The sequence below is a fragment of the Spinacia oleracea genome, chromosome 4 (genome assembly GCF_020520425.1).
Source record: "Spinacia oleracea cultivar Varoflay chromosome 4, BTI_SOV_V1, whole genome shotgun sequence".
NCBI lineage: Eukaryota > Viridiplantae > Streptophyta > Magnoliopsida > Caryophyllales > Amaranthaceae > Spinacia > Spinacia oleracea.
In genome coordinates this window covers 163,326,401-163,340,125 of record NC_079490.1, presented here as the reverse complement: position 1 = coordinate 163,340,125, position 13,725 = coordinate 163,326,401, and the positions used below count along the sequence as shown (strand labels likewise).

General features: G+C 32.9%; 1 long non-coding RNA gene across 2 annotated transcripts; it reads left to right on the top strand.

The window, feature by feature from the left end:
• Positions 1-2,225: 2,225 nt before the first annotated feature.
• Positions 2,226-6,252, top strand: LOC110776085 (uncharacterized). 2 transcript variants are annotated; one of them, XR_002529987.2, is made up of 8 exons: positions 2,226-2,328; positions 2,694-2,780; positions 2,865-2,913; positions 3,066-3,132; positions 4,307-4,385; positions 4,561-4,680; positions 5,384-5,562; positions 5,933-6,252. It is a non-coding gene; the product is annotated as an uncharacterized lncRNA (long non-coding RNA). The 2 variants fall into 2 exon arrangements; XR_008919587.1 differs by having other exon boundaries at positions 5,651-6,252.
• The last annotated feature ends 7,473 nt before the right edge of the window (positions 6,253-13,725 follow it).

Here is a 13,725-nt window from a genome sequence, read left to right as displayed (position 1 = left end):
GTGAATATTTAATTATATAATTATGGGTGATCCATAATTTGGTTACTCTTAAATAAGGAAAGGGAATCCCATGCAAAGTATGAATTTGTTAATATAATTACGGTTAACGCTAGAATTGAATGTGCACATATGAAATAAGTAAGACTATTACAACCTTGAATGTGTTTCATTCGTCAGATTACACTGGATTCAACTATTTAACACGACCATTATTGGATTTTATTTCATGTACACAGTAATGCATAAATGATGAGTAGAGTCCTAAATATAGATCTTATATACGTAGTAATAGTTATTCGCTTAATTCTCATTTTTGTATCTACAGATTATTTTGATGTTAGTTTACTTAAAGATTTGGTAACTACTAAAATACAATTTGGGAGTTCCAAAAAAGATATTACACAATTTGACCATACCCAAATAATAAGCAACCCCTCGAACACCTTGTAACGTGTCGAAATTATTAGGTACGAGCACAATACTTTTTTGCATAAGAAAAAATATTTTACTATTTTCATTTAGTAACTCCTAATTAAGAAATTACAATTCCCAAAGTATTTCGTAACTTCTAACCCAAATTTAGGAATCGGAAAATGAAAATAATTTAATAAACCACAAACCATATTATATGTATACTAATAACGTAGTGTGGCTTGGGATACTCAAACATTCAGGTTCTTTATACACCATGTGACGCTTCGATTTGATTGATCACTAAAAGAAGTTATTTTGTTATTTTTATTTAGTAACTCCTAAATTAGAAATAAGAAATCTTGTACTAAAAATTTATTTATAAAATTATGAGTAACGATAAAGTTGCAATTGCATAGAAATAAATAAGCAAATTCTTTTAAATTTTTTTGGTGTAATAAATAAGCAAATTCTTAAAAGTCATTGAATGTTATGCCTTAGTATTATTTTGTTGTCATTATTTAGCAACTCCTAATTAAGTAAGAAATAAGAAGTCGATCTCAAAGTATAAATTTATTAATATAATGGATGATGCTAAAGATGAAAGTGCATAGAACCTTAACATAATTATAGTTTACTTAAAAATATTTTAAAATATATTTAATATTCATTTAATCTCGGTAATTAGTTTACATTTTTTATTATCTTAAAAAATGTGAATCTGGAAAAAAGTTTAAAAATAATATTTCGGCCAAAATAATCAAACCTTAACATAATTACAGTTTACTTAAAAATATTTTAGCATAACTATATTTTCCTCAAATTAATCTATACATAATTATCTCCCCCTTTTTGTTATTTGTATGACCCGTCATTTTTTTTAAAGATATGTTTAATTTCGATAACCGGTATTTATTTCGTGTTTATTTAAACTACTGTATTTTTTTTATCACATCAACGTTTTTAAAAATAAACTAATTTATGTTGTTTAATTTTTAATGATAATTTTAAATTTCTTTAATTGTTTAACTTTACGTAATAATATAAAAATTACTGCAAATTTCTGAAAATAATAATTAGGCTACTAAAGTGAAATCTCAACAATTTATTCAAAAATATCTTTAAAAATGTAAAGACCGCTCAAATTGTTTTTGGTTGATATTATTTAGTTTTCCTAATTTTTGAAATTTCAGCGTTTATAAAATCTACTAATTCCATTTTTCGTAATTTCAGCAATACTTTTCTTATGTTGGTAAATTTTAAAGTTTTAGTAATAATATTTTTAATTTCACGTAAATTATAAAATTATTTTTAGTAACACTAAAATACCGTAGATTTTCTTTAAATTAACCACTAATTAGATAAGTTTTGGTTTGTATCAACAATCTCTATTATATAAAGGAACAGCTGAGGTTAAAATTGTAAAGTAACTTTTCGTGTCCCCATAGACAAAGACGGTGATACCCCTCCCCCTAATTAAACCACAACCTTTCATTCCAAACCCTAAAACTTACTGCTACACTGTTTTCTCTCTCTTCTTCCTCCCGTTTTCTTCCTCGATCTTCTTCGATCTTCTTCCTCTACGAACACCTTCGATCTTCTTCCTCAAATCCTTTTCGATCTTCTTCGAAATTCTTCATCCTCTCAAACGGACTCTTTGGTTCTCTCTCCTCTAAGAAAAGGAAAGAATCATGTATTTCTCTCTCCTCATCTCAAACCGTTCGCCGTCTCCTCATCTCAAACCCTAGAATCCATACTAGCTCTAAAGAACCATCAATTTCGAAGATTTGGTTTCTTCATCTTCTTAGTGGCCCATGCTCTAAAACTTTCTGATTTGCGAGATGTGGTCGGCAAATCTTCCGGTTGTTCGACGCCTCTGCTGCCATTACGTCTACATCCACCGCCGATTCAGTGGTGGTACGTTTCTCTCTCCTTCTTTCTCTAACTTTTTAGGGTGATTTCTTCTCGAAATTCGGCATTAGTTTGATTGATTTTTCCTTAGCAAACGATTAATGTAATTATTCAATGTTGTATTCAGCAATTAGGTTGTTTTTTGAGAAAATTCATTTACGAATTTTCAAAATTTGTCATAGGTGATTTTTTTCCCTTGATTATGCTCCTGCTCAATTTTCTGGTGCTTCAGATTGGGTTTGTCAATTTTTGTGTGTGTTCCCTTATTTTAGTTGAATTCCGATGAACTGAATCTCTTTGGTTTTTGTTTTTAATCTGTTTGATTGAAATTGTGTACGTTGTTGATTTTGGTTATTATTTTAAAAGCATAGATTTTGAAAGCATTTCGATGTGAAGCAACTTTTGGAGTCAGATTTGAGACTAATTTCACTCTTCTGATCTCGAATAATTCGTCAAAGGTACTTTCTCTCTCCAAAAACCCCGATTTCAAAACCCTAATTTTACCACTCTGTCACTAAATTCACTCAATTTTGATGTTTCAGGTGTTTCATTCGACCAATCAGATAAAGATCTTTTCTGCTTGGTGAAGTGGTATGCTTCTTTTACTCCTCCATGTAAATTCATACTTTTGTTCTTCATTTTCATTTCTCGGTTTTTGTTTTCTCTGTTCGAATTTTTATTTTTATTTCATATTGTAATTTGTTTGATTTTGGTCTGACAATGGAGTTTTTTTTATTTAACAGGCGAATATGTCGGCGAAATTGAAGCAGTGTAAGCTTGATGCTCGCCGTGAACAATGGCTTTCGCAAGGTACTGCATTCTTTTTTTTCTTTTTTTCTTTTGTTTTTTTACAGTTCTGTATTTTTCTTGCAAAAAGTAAATTGGATTCTTGCATCCACTAATTATCTATAGCTTGCCCTCTTTTTTCTTTCACAATGAATTTCCTGGGCCCTTTGATTTTATCGGCGTATCTTTCCTTTTATCGTGACTGTCAGGAAGACGTAGGATAACCTTGGTTATTTTGGGTGCTTCATATGTAACCATATATCACTTTGATGTTGGATAACCTTTATTTTTGGTTGTTTGGTAGTCTTTAAGATGATCAGTTTAATATAATGAGTCGGATTATGCTGAGGTCAGTATCAGCCTCAAACTATATAATCAAGCTCAATCCTAGCAAGGCTGAACTGGTTGTTCTTTGTTTATTTATTTTACTAAAGTTGTGATTTTAAGGTTTATTAAAGTTTCCTGGAAACAACTCCAACTCTTACTACAACAACACTCAAACAACAAATAATTGTGGATTTTAGAGGCAAAGACACAAATCAAGCAAACCTCATACTGACTTACTCCATTTCTATATAGTATGTCCTTTGTGGGTAACCTTTGCTGAATAGCTACCCAGACTAAAAACATGTGCTTTGGTGATGCCATTTTCTACCAGACCACCTGAACCCAGTTACACATATGGACTTGCTGACTTAGGAGGTCATAGCAATTCTTAATAGAGAAACTGCTACCAGGACCAGATTGATTAGGCATAATCACATCATTAACTATATCTCTTAATACCACATACCTTCTTCCAATACCAACGGTTGTTCTTTGGTGGTTGGTATGTCCACCTGTTCTTTGGTGGTTGGCTGTTCTTTAATAGTTCATCAATGCCGAACTCTTTTTTGTTCTCAGTGGTTAGTTGTTGATTAATTTCATTGATATAATCATTTTAGTGTTGGCTTTATGGATTTTTTTGCAATTTGCAAGTAGTTATGTTGGTAGATGAGAAAATTATTGTATGATCTCATCTCTGATGTTGCAGTTTTTAGAATGTTGCGAAATATGAACAGTGTTATGCTGTATATCTTTGATTATACTTTGACGTTTTCGATTGATTAGCATTAGATAGCGAGTTCGTTGTCTAATTGGTTGATTATACTTGACTGAAATATTGCTCTAATGTGGCTCATGATTTTATTGGAACCAGAGAAGTAGGGGAGTTTCTTAGTGGTGCTTTGGCTGGGGCTATGTCGAAAGGCGGTTTTGGCACCTCTTGAAACCATCAGGTTATCCCGCGTATCATTTAGTTTCTTAAAAGGAGAGTAGCTGACTTGAGGATGATAAATACGCACAAACGAAGAGTATCTATAAGAAAATTTCAATCAAAATGATTAAGCATGTTAATTTCCCCAATTTTTCGTTTCAAAATACAGAACCGTTTAACATACTCGGGTTCATCAGGTACTAGGAAACTGCAATCTCCATCTATGATGAGTATGGAAAAACAAATAAGATGTGGTCATCAATAACCGCTGCTCAAGGAAGTTGTGTCATATAAATGTAGAGCAAGCTAATCACAAGGTAACAACACCTAATTTATCAAATCTATCAGGTATTCTCTCTTGGCACCTGCACAAGTTATCACAAATTCACAATGTTAAAGATAGAGGCCCTGTGCTAATGTTTAAAATAGGCCCCTTCATAAATAAAAAGATCACTATTGAATTTTTTTGAAAGCATAATAGTGATGAGGAAATTTTTTCAGTAGAAGCTACTCTTATAATCTTACGTAGGGAAGTACAGATGAGGAAGTAGTTTTCTTAAAAAATAAAAAAAAAAGTAGAACGATAAATAGATAATGATGGACAACAATACAATAGATTTGATTGTGACTGATCTTACATAGGGAAGGGAAACTATAAAAGCTAAGAAAGAGAGAGAAACAAACAAGGAAAGATGTAGTCTAGAAGTGGGCTTGATTAAAATCCTCAACTTCCATTGAGTGTTATTTGTATAAATTTCAGAAATTCTCAACTACTCTTTGCTTTACCAGTGTGAGATGAGGACTGTGTGTTACATGCTGATAGTAATAGTTGCATACTTGCATCATGGGTGATATTTGTTGTTAGTGATACTTTCTGCTACTTTATACTCAATTTTGAGTATTGATGGTTAAAATATGTGATTTACCTTTGTACCATGTACTTCGTATTATTTGAAGTTCAAAAAGTGTTTCACATTCTAAATTATTTTGAGTACTGAAATGTTTGTTTTACATGAACAGGGTCTAACCCTGACTTTGATTAAGGCTGGGTGCCATGGTCCTCTTAAAGAGGGAGCCTCATATCTCTAGAACAAATGAAATAGACTCTGGCTGGTAACCTAATATCCACTGCATCACCAATCTTGAAGAAAGGCTTAGCTGAAGGGCTTTTCTGAGTTGTCAGCTTGATTAGATTCATGGTATTTTCATCTCTTTCTCTATGTCCTTTAAGCAATGGTCTTTCTAGCTTGGATTTCTTAGATAACATGATTTCCCCTTTTTATGTAGATTTTAACGTTCAATTGTCTTTGGATTTCTTGGTTGTTAAAAGTTAAGTATTGTCGTTCAACAATCTATTTAAATCGTCATATCTATTTTCATTTATCATATTGGCCATATGTTCATGCTTCGGTATTTCTCCTGTCCATTCTTCCTACAAATTAATTTTCTATTAATAAGTTGTCTAGATTCAGAATTGCCTGTTGTAATAAGTTGACAGTATAGTGTCATGTCCTGTCTGTTAGATGTTAATAGAACCATCATCTGATTTTCACTTTGTTGAATATGTAGGCTGGGATATCATCAGGGGCTAATACAATTGTTGCCCTTGAACTTGGTAAGAGGCCGGAAAACAAGGGGCAAATTCTCAAATCCTTCGCGTAAAATGTAGATTAAAATTGTCTACTCTGTGTATCTTTGATGCGTTTTTTTATTTATTTTAGCTTTTTTTTGTGAAAAAAGGAGAGTAGAAAACGATTGTCTAATGTAACAATTCTATACTATAAAACAAAAGAGAAATACTTCGTATTAAATATGGTAAAATGTTGTGTACTCATTGTTCGATTCTAGAAAGAGAATAGAGAACGATGAAGTCAAAAGTGGACGTAAAAAGCACCTCTTTGTATATAAATTTTCAAATGTTGTTTGGTTTAAAATGTAATAATACAAATCTACTTTCTTATATTCGCACGCACGCATCGCGTGCATATAAGACTAGTCTCCCTAAATAATAGCCTAAATTTTGGCCATAATTTGATATCCTAAGCCATAAAGTTACGTCATTGTTTTAAAAAAAAACGCTACTATTAAAACTAGATATATACTAAAATATACTTCCTCCGTCTTTTAATACTCGCAACGTTTGGACTTTTGCCACTATTCATATAATCTACTTTGACTATTCGTAGTGTTTTTTATATAAGATAAAACATAGTCATATGGGATCTTGTTAGATTCGTCTCAATGTGTATTTTCAAAATATCAACTTTTTATAATTTTTGCATAAAGAGAATTTAAGATATAAATGATCAAAGTTGTGCATTGGCATGCGTGAAACTAACAAACGTTGCGAGTATTAAAAGACGGAGGAAGTATAAATTAGTTTTATTAAAAAGTCAACATTTATTAAGTTAATGATCAATTCCCTCCAACAAAAAGCTTTATTGATCGATTAAACAAGGATTACGTTAAATTTAAGGGTAATATTAAACTAAAGGTTTTTGGCTTTGAACACAACCAAATATTATGAAGTTCAAGAAACCCAAAAAGAAAACAAAATTTATAAAATACTAGGAAAATTTGGTAATATTAATCCAACCTTTGGCCGATTTTCTTTTATTAATCCCACCTACGACATATTTTTTAATAATCTCACCTTTACTACCCAATAACTTTTATTGGGCTTAAGTGATCGAAAATCGGTGAAAAAGTCAACGAGATGGTGATGAATTGATGATAATGACTGAATATATCGAGAGAGGGTACTTCCACGTAGAGACATATTACCGTCTACAACAAGTTTATTACCTGTTAGGCCCAATAAAAGTCGTTGGGTAGTAAAGGTGGGATTATTAAAAAATATGTCGTAGGTGGACTTAATAAAAGAAAATCGGCCAAAGGTTGGATTAATATTACCAAATTTTCCAAAAAAATACTAAGAGCAACTCCAATGGTTGGCTAAATCATATTATAGCTTGTGATGCCATATCAACTTTTTAAGCTACACAATTCCTAGCTATTTTTTACTCCAATGGTTGGCTAGTTGCCACTTATTATTTTGTACATGTAAAACATTATTTTGTTTCTGCCATATTTTTCAAGCTAATTAGCTCTACAAAGCTAATTTGCCTAACAAAGCTAATTTAGGACATGTGCACCAATGGTTTAGCTACTAGCTTAACATTTATAATATTTGCAAGCAAGTCCCTACAAGAAACCATTGGCGTTGCACTAAGATGTACTAAGAGCATCTCCAATGGTTACATGTAGGGACTAGCTTGCAATTTTCATAAAATTTTTAGCTACTAGCCAACCATTGGAATACATATGAGCAATTAGCCAAGTTAAGCAAATTAGCTCTACAAAGCTAATTAGCTTGGGATAAAAAAGAACGTAAAACAATTATTTTATTTGATAAACTTGTGAATTTAGTCATAAAAATAAAATTAAAATATGGTTAAAAAAATTCAAGCAACTTGCTAACCATTGGAGCAAAACACACATGAAAAAAATAGTAGCTTGAAAATCTGACATGGCAAATGAAAGCAACTTACCAATTTGCTTACCATTAAAGATGCTCTAACTATTCCCTAAAAAAAAGAAGTTGTACAGTTATGACAAATTATAGGAAATAATTCTTTCAGAAAATAATATAAATTATAAAGCTACAACTGTAATATTTAGATACCTTAATTTTAGTTTTAAGTTTTGACAATATACAAAGAATAAAAGAAGATATTTTCAGAAAAAAAATGAAAATATATTTAGGATAATAAAATGGTAATTTGCTTAATTTATAGTTATTGTTACTTATACGGTAGGATTCTTTTATAATTCTTAGGATTTGCTTAAATATCTTTTTGCTCCCAAAAAAAATCTTACCGTTGTTTCTTTTTTTTTTTTTTTGATAATACGTTTTTGTAAATATTTTTTATCATCTACATTTTTTTCTAATTAAAATAATTGACTTTATGTTTCACTAAAATTACATTTTTTTTATTAAGAGTACCTCATTTATTAAATGAATGATATATTATTTTTTATTAAAAATTTCTGTTTTCTTTTAAAAAAAGAAAAAATATCGTTTTTTAAATTGAAATAAATTTAATAATTATTCTTATTAAAATTATATCTTTTTAAATTAAAAGTCATTATAAATTAGATGAGTTCTTCAAACAACGTTAATGGAATAATTAAATGCGTCAAACAATATCAATGGAGAATTTGAAGAACCGCCAACTAAGCATAATTAACAAACATATGGATGATTTTTTTTTTTCTCTTTAAGATGATTGAACATGATGATGGATAATTTTTGTAAAGATTATCGTAGATAGGACAATTTTTTTTTTTTAAAGATGATTGAAGATCATGATTGGGGATGATGATGGTGGCTGAAGATGATGATGAGTTAATGGTGGTTGATGATGATTACACGTTTCTAGGACTAGATATTAAATAATAAAACATGAGGCATTTAATATTAATTATAAACTAGTTAAATTATTTGTTTTAAACGGTAGGCAAACAAGTCATTAAAAGAGTAAAATTAACTGAATGGTCTAGATTTAATTAAAATTAATCAATGGTCCAGATCTAATTTAAGAAATTAGTCGTCGTTGGTCGACGACCTTCACAGAAGCGTCGTTGGTTAGTGTCAAATATTGTGTAATCTCGTATCATTCTCATTAATCACACACGTATATATAGTACAACGCATAGCACAGACACCCAAATACCCAGATAGACACATACGGTGGTTGTTTTCCAAATAACATCTCATAAGGGTTTTATTGTCAAGGACCGGTGTAGGTGTAAGATTGATCAAGTGACAAGCAGCCATAATACATTCCCCCAAAAATTTTATAGGAAGATTCCCTTGAAACCGTAACGCTCTCCCAACATTCAAAATATGTTGGTGCTTCCTCTCGAGTCTCCCATTCTGTTGAGGTGTCCCAACACACGACGACTCAAACAGAATCCCATTTTTAAGGAAATAACCTTGCAAACAATTAAACTCAATACCATTGTCACTGCGAACAACTCTCAGGGATCGATTAAACTGACATTTAATCATGGCAACAAAATTAAGAAACGACGATTCAACTTCCATTTTATTGCACAATAAATAAATCCACACACCCCTAGAATAATCATCCACAATGGTAAGAAAATACTTCGCCCCACTCGACGAGGGTGTTTTGTAAGGCCCCCTTAAATCAAGATGAACAAGGTCGAGTGGGCGACTTGCACGATTATCACTATTTGGAAAACTCTCCCTATATTGTTTCGCCCGCGGGCATACATCACAAATGTTTTTATTCTTCCTAATCTTATGACTCACAGGAGGAAGTAACTGCAACACTTTTTCCGACGGTAGCCCCATACGTTGATGCCACAAGTCGACCACACACTCCACTGCTAGCACACGAACCCTCGGAGCCCCACGGAAAAACTATAGTCCCTCCTGTCGATCACCCACGCCAATCACCATCCTCGTCGAGCAGTTCTGAAGAACACACATTTTGTTAGTAAATTGAGCAGCACAATGTAATTCGTCACTTAATTGAGTTACAGAAATTAAATTGCAGTTCAATTTAGGCACAAATAGAACGTTATCGGGCACGAAACCATCCTCCAAGACCACCGAACCATATTGATTTGAATTTGCAGGTTGACCGTCTGGTAACACAACCTGTTGATTTCTTGATGTTTTGATATTTCTCAGAATTGAAATATCACCCGTCACATGACGTGAGGCCCCACTGTCAACAATCCATCGTAAATCAAGATTACCTTGCAACTTGTTTGGTGGTCGTGACAAGATGTCAACAATTTGCTGGACTTGCTCCTTCGTCACACCAACAAGCTCATGATTGGTTGTCGTCACTGCTCCCTGCGATACGCCTCCACTCGTCACAGTGTCTGTCGCCCCTCCTGTGGCATTGCTCACGGCATTGGCACGACCGACACCACTAGTCGACGACGCTGCCCCACGAGTTCCTCTGCCTCCTCTAACCGACGGCCTGCCTCCTCGACCAGGCCCTCTTCCACCTCGTTTCTTTTCATCCCACCATTCGGGAAATCCAATCAGCTGATAACAAGTTTCTTCCTCATGACCCTCACGGTTGTAATGACCACAAAATCTGTCACTCGCATCTCCCGACCTCGACCGAGCCTTAGTCTCGACTTTGAAAGCCATACACTCTTCGGACCTCTCGTTGCCTTGGCGCGCATGGTCTCGGTATTCATAACCGTCTGGTACGCCTCGTCGAGGCCTGGCAACGACGATCTTGCTAACAGTTGTGCACGAATGGCTTCATAGTGGTCATCTAGTGAAGGAAATATGTCCTTCACCCAAGGTTCATTAAGTCTAATACCAAGGTTCAGATTAATTGCAAACAATTAATTCAGTGAGATCAAGAGATCGGAACAGCTAGCTGGAGCAATGCTTCCGATCAGTGAGTTCTAATGGATATTGAACTCACAACTTACTCTTGACTGAACCTACAAGGTCACACCAATGACACGTAACAGATCACCGGATTAAATGAATCGGAAATTCATTTAATAGCTTTTCGGGATTTAAGTTGGAAACGTATTATACGATACGACCTTGCATCGGAATCGTATATCGTATCGCGAATATTCGTAAGCTAGGCGAGACGAATAAATCGTATCGTACGACGGTGATTCGTCGTATACGAAACGATAAATAATATATCGGAAATATCACTAGTACATAATTAACTTTAGGTAACACCGAAAAATTGTTACATAAAGGGGGTAAAGTGTTCCCATAGATAATAGGTAACACTTTATGGGTGATACATCTGCTCGTGCTACCTATTCTATTAGGTAACACTTTTAATAACATATGATAACACTTTTACTAGTGTTACCAAAAATAATTTTATGTAACACTTTTCCATTCCTAATGTAGCACTTTAAAAGTGTTACTCGTAATATCTTAGGTAACACTTTTTAACCATTAATATCACTTTTTTGTATCATCTTTTGATTTACAGTAACACTTTATTGAATCGTAGGTATCACTTTTCATCATATAACGTAACACCTTGTTCATTATTTAGGAACACTTTTCTATTCTTCGGTAACATTACATATTTAACACTTTTTAATATCTATTGTAACACTTACAAAGTAATGCTTTTCATTAAATATAATAATTTAACAAATATTACAAAATTGGTTCATAAATAATAATAATAATATTATTATTATTATTATTATTATTATAAATAATAAATTTATAATTTTTTTTGGTAAAATAGCAATTTTATTACCAAAAGATAGTACGTACACAAAATAAGTTCCAAACAAGGAAACAACTAAAGGAAGGGAGCACACCCGCTCCCTAACAAATTAACAAATTAAAATAATAGTATTGGATGTACGATCTATGAAAATTACATTATTATGTTCAAAATAAAATCAAATGATCATATCCAAAACTAAAATGTATAATCCAAAACTAAATGTCTTCTATCTTTTCATCTTCAATTGGTTTCCCTTACGTCTGCATGATTCTCATCCAAAATTAGCAGAGCCAGATTAGATCAGGTCACGCTGTGTAGTTACAACTTCAACCAAGCCTAAAACTGACAATCAGCATTCTAGCTGAAACACAAAACAAACAGCAACACCATATATCACTATCAGATCAACCAAGCCATCAAACATAGACAAACAAACTGAGCCAACAAAGCACCTGCACAAAACCTAAAACCTGCTTCCTATAACCTGTTGCTAACCTGACCAACCGAATCACTGCAACCCACAGACTACAAAACTAGAAAAATACCAACAGCTCAAGCCTACTGAACCTCAAGCAATTAACCAGGCCCGCAAATGTTCTTGTAAGATACAAATTAAATAATCCGTAATTATTTATGACTTGTGAGTAAAAGGACACTAACTTTGTCATTTGACTCACATCCCTAGCTAAGGGAGATAAGAACAAAGCAGAAAAAACGCTTCTAAAATTAATAGGAGTACTAAAAATGTCATAGGATGTCGTTCTTGATTGAATTGCATCCAAACAAAGAGTAGTTACAAAATCACACAACCAAATTCAATTGCATCAAAATAAAGACTATTAACATAATCAACATATCAAAAGTATTAAAAGTATATTATAGTGTATACATTGCCTATAAAAACAGACCGGGAATCCACCTCTTCCTTATGAGCCCCTTCTGCCTTGTTAGCCAGTTCAACAGCAGCTAGTAGCGAGATCTATAAATAAGATAACCAGTGTTACAAGGACTAAAGAAAATCCAATTTGAAAATTAGAAAATTAGATCCATCTAATGAAAGAGAAATCTATATATATAATTTTAGGCTTTTAGCTAGCAATAAATTAAATAAACATCATGCTCAAACATCATCCGGGTCTCCCATGACAGCACCTGAGTCCTGAGAGCCCACCCCTAAAGTTAAGTACAACGAAAACTTTATGAGTGTAAGCATAACTATAAATATTAATGGTATAAGATCCACTATCACTAGAATTAAGCTACATACATCCGAACAAACGATATTCTAGATTTCCCTTGGGCAAAAAATCAGATACTAAAAATCGGTATTCACCATCAAGGCAGTATCCAATTAGTTTCACCAGATTAGGATGACGTACCGTAGTTTAATTTTGTCTACATCAAATAAGCCGTACGGAAACTTGCAGGATAGCTAAGAAGTGTGAAACACAAGTACAATGTGATTCGTACCAACCACTCTTCGTTGCCCGGGAAACCTTTAAGTTCAAGCTTCTTGACAGCAAAAGTCATTCCAGTTTCAGGTGTTGACGAAGACAGAGTCTGCTCATCAAAAAGATATGCTCTTTCTTCTAGCATATCGAAAAGCGATGACTTTTGACACCACTAGAGTATTCAAGTAGCAACTAATTAATCGTTGCATATTCATCTGTATTGCCACATTGAATAGAATAAGAGAACGCAACTTATAGAAGAATTGGACGGGAGATATATCTTTAGAACACAGTTGACCACAAAGATTACTTTGCAGCTACCTACTATATGCAAGCTAAGAAAACAATAGTCAGATACTGGGACTAGAAAAAGGATACCAAAAAGAAGTTACTAGACTTAACAATATCAGTTTAAGATTGAGTTGTTGTTGTCTATGTAGTACTATGTATTTATGTTAAGAAGCCAAGATTCTGCATTTGAGCTAAAATAGAAAAGTTGCAGACAAAAACAAAGAAATCACTTCAACGTATACAACATATATACAACTAATACAAGCAACATTACCACTTGTATTTAATTATTCACCATACAACACGATCGCCACTTATAAAATACTAGTACTGCACATTATTG